The following is a 4,572-nucleotide window of genomic DNA, read 5'->3' as shown; positions in this document are numbered from 1 at the left end:
CAAAATAGAAGATTGAATTTACAAAGCCATAAACTAAAAACTTCTTACTAACACAGTTACTGAAAGTATGCCTATGTAAATCATATTATTTATGTGGAAATAGTGGAAAGCTAAAATACCCGTAGATGGGATATTTTAACGAAATAGATCCAATTCCCATCCTGATGCTTTTGTTGTGAGAATCATAAGGCAGAATATATTCCTCATGATATCATAAAAATATAAAGTCACCTTGGTAGTCCTCCAAAACAAAGTGTTAGATCAAGCTACGAAGGTATTTAAGGAGAACCAAATGAGCCTGTAGGTATTACGAGAGCACCAAAGAAGCGAGGACCTTTTTGCCATATGCATTGTCATATCTGGCAGAAGCAGTAGTAGCACGTGCAGCCTGAGCACAAATTAATCCTTTTGCAGCAAACAAGGCTACAACCTTAATCCGTATATTGTATCCTAAGGAGGACTTTCTTCATTCTTAGAGGATGACATAATCTTGTCTCTCAACAAAGAGAAGTCCCTTATTTTATTTTACATTATTCTATACCACTACCCTTGTTCGAAGAATAGCACAAGGAGATAACATTATTAACAAAATAACAAAATACCAGCCAAAACACTAAAAGGTAATGACACTATATAATTGTAAGAACAATTTTTATTCCTTCCAAGCACAGTGCATGCCCAAGTAAAGATTCATAAATTGTGCCTCATTCACAAGCTAGTTCATCAGCATATATTATCTCAATACACCGAAAAAGATTGTCTTTCAGGTATTAGGGGTCTTAAGTTAAAAGAGAATATAAATAACTACAAGTATTAGGTATCTAAACAAATTGATATTGAATGTTTTCTTAGATATTCAAGTAAATTAGTTAATTAATTAAAATAACCTGAACAGACATTAAAACAATAACAATAAGAATTTAACCCTACCAGCAGAGAATACAGTGATAATATGCATCATACATATGCAAGGACAACTCAACCATGAAATCCATGGATTTAAGCACAAAATCCTCAAAATTACAAATCCTGAAAGAATAAAAAATCCTTATATTAAGTTCTCTCAAATACAAGCACGTATCTATACATCTAAATACGCCAAATCGTACAAACCCAAAATCAAAGAATCGCCAAAAACAATAAGACAAAAGATGAAGGACATACATAGATAAATAATGTGACAACCTTTATTCTTTGCTAAAATCGCCTTCTAGGTACAAGACCTAATTGTTCTTCGACATTAGTTCCTCAGTTGTTCAAGTCTTCAGTTGAGATGTTCTTTGAGAAATAGAACTTGCTTTTCTAACAAATGTTTTATGTATTTTATTAAAATTAATGTTTTATGAATTAGTATTTTTGGCCAATAAAAATGGGAGGGAGACTTAAAATAATTTTGGAGGGAATTTTTTAAGTGAAAATTTTAGTAAAATTTTAAGGCCACACTTCTAATATGTTGCTTTTACTATTATTAAAATAGGACATTTTTAAAGTGTGGCTATATATGTTAATATCTTTTGTCAATTATATCATATTGTAGCAACACTTATAAAGTGTAGCTTATAACATTAAAGAGTATACTTTTGAAATGTTGCCTATATAAAGTGTAGCTAAAAGTTAAAAACTTGGGCTACGCTTTAAAAGTGTCCCCGAAAATATATTAGGCAACACTTTACAAGCATTGTCTAGAATTAGTGTGTCATAGGCCTAAAATGGTGTAGTGATATTTTATCCATTCGTGCTACCAAAATGCAACTATCATATGCTTGACCCCATCTTTCAAAAATTGCCAAATGATTTTAAGTTGGTTCTGTAAATTTGGATTTTGTTTCATCTTAGCAAGCATAACAAATTACAATTTAATTGTCCATTATATTTTCAACAATTCAGTAAAAGCGTTTCAGTTTTGTATATGGTTAATGTATAAAATTAATCAAACCATCAGGTAAATTAAAGGACAATAATGTAACTTCAGAATTAATATTTAAGAAAAGATAATTTAAAACTATCGGAGCCATTTATGCTTTAATTAAATTTATTGTTGAGTAGTATTCACGTAAATCAAATCATTGTCTCTTGAAATTTTTAGTCAAATATTTTTATATTATTGTCACGCTCACATCTTACATCCTAGACATGATCGACATCCAATGACCATTGCTGGCCTTGAGAAGACCCTTGGTATGTCTTATTTAACTTAGCGAAAAACTTAACTCAATATAAAATGAGAAATATTACTATAAAGATAACTTAAAATAATGTCTTGACCAAAATGACACTTAAATCTCACAATAAAATATTTTTAATGCAAATAATGAGAGATTTAAAACTACATTGTCTGACTATCTATATGTCTATAGAGCCTCTATAATACTAAGATAAATATTGGGACAGACCTAACAACATTCTATAAAAGAAAAGACTGAAAAATAGTAATTATGTGTCCACTAGAATATAAGAAGAATCACCGCTAACTCAAGAGTGCTTGGCTGGATTAATGCGGCGATTGGTGATGTTAATCCTTGTTACATGCTTCTGCATCATGAAATGATAAAATCTAACTAGTATCAGTACAGTGAATGTACAAGTATATGAGTAGGAATGCTAACAGAACTTAAGCTTGAAAAGATTAAGAAGAAACACTTAAATTGACTCTGCTCAACTCATGAATAACTTGACTAAATATAAAGCAACAAGACACACTCAATATATAAAATCTTGTAAAACAAGGTTAACACTTTGTTCGTTAAGGAAAACTCAATAACAAACTCAACTCTACTTATATATGAAGTAATGTAGTTTCTGTGGGAGATTCTCTAACCGAAAACTACTAATATGGAATAAAGTGGTGATACATCATCTTACCCACTCTGCCAGAACTGTGCTATACATTGTCGTCGCATAGAACTACTTAACTTAGTGGCACCCTAGATTAACTTATGTGATCATAAAAAAGGTATGGCTTGTTAATACCCATGATGCTTACATGGTTTTCATGAGACATGAGTTAATATGAACTCTCATCCCCACATCGTTGATCAATACTAATCTTAAAATATACTTTGCCTTATGTTTATAAATACAACTTACTTTCTTCAAGTTATGATTATTGCTCAACACTTAGATTTAATAAGATCTCGTGGAATCCATGTTCCCTTTTTTTGTTCAAAAATCTTTTGGGTAATCTAGTTGTCTCTTAATTTAAATGTGAAAACATTTATAAGCTATTAGGGAATACTTAGTTCCCTTAAAACATTTAAGAATTGAACCCAACTCTTTACTCTTTGCTTAACTTGAAACTTAAGTCCTAAATCAACTCTTTGGTTATACTTTGATCTCTTAAATTTCTCTGAAGGAAAGACTTCAACTCATTACTCTTTACTTAAATTTAAACTTGAGCCTTAAAACAGAGTTAAAGTTTTTAATAAAGAGTCTTGAAAACTTTTAAGAACTAGCTTCTTAACTTTAGACTCTTAACTTCTTTGACTTTGATCTTAATTGTCCTTGAATTGGATTATGGATTCAAGGTTATGATTCGTGTTCTTTGATGATTTATTGGTGTTAAGAAATCATTTGAAGTAATTAGAATCATTGGAGAGTGTTAATATAACTTAGACGGAGTTAATAGAGCTAAACTATGAAAACGACACAAAAATAACTATTTGGGCGCTTGTAGGGATTGGCAAGCGGCACTAGTTGGTCTGCGGCACCATTCTGGCGAACTGCAGGCGCACCTCCACAGGCCTTCTGGCTCACATGGGGCGCAGTGCGTCTTGTGCTACCCATATGCACACGTCTTTCATCTCTCGTTTTTTCTGATCCTAAATCACCTATACCACCATATTTCTATTTCCAAACCCTTAGGATAATCAATACCTTCAATTCCTAGTAAATGTAACTTGGAAATTACAAATCCATATCACTGGGCATTCAAACAACTCAACGAATAGGAATTCGACAAGATTCATCAAGAATTCACTTCTAATCATATAAACAATTCAAAAACCACTAATTTCAAACAAGTTTTGGTATGTGAATAAATTAACACAAAATGAAAGATCTCACATACCTCGATAGGGATCACCTGTGATGAATAACACTCGAAATTGCTTAGCTTTCATGGAGATACTTGATTTTTATCCCTTTTCCTTCTTCTCTTTTCTTTTCTCCAAGCCCTAAGCGTAAATTTAATTTTCTAATTTGAACTAAAATTGTTTTTTCCGCATATAAATCCCTAAAAAAATGTAATAACAAATTAAATAGGTGAAAAGACTAGTTTGCCCTTCCTTAAATATGGATTGGGAATCTCCTGAATCCAATAACTCAACTTACAATAGGGATATCTCCCTCATATGATATCGAAAATGCGCAAACTCGATGGTGTTAGAAATATTTCTACAAGGGATTTCCAACCATATAAAGAACTATATCTAAATTATATTGGGTTAGAAGTTATGTCTGTTTGAAAATGATCAAAAACTCACTCTCTAAACTTACGAAATTTTCCATGTTCTCTCCTTACTTTCCAAAACTAATTATATTTTGTTTATTAGCTTATTCTTTGCCATTTTGAGT

Source organism: Solanum lycopersicum, chromosome 1, assembly GCF_036512215.1.
Source record: "Solanum lycopersicum chromosome 1, SLM_r2.1".
Classification (NCBI taxonomy): Eukaryota; Viridiplantae; Streptophyta; class Magnoliopsida; order Solanales; family Solanaceae; genus Solanum; species Solanum lycopersicum.
This window is presented reverse-complemented; position numbering follows the sequence as displayed.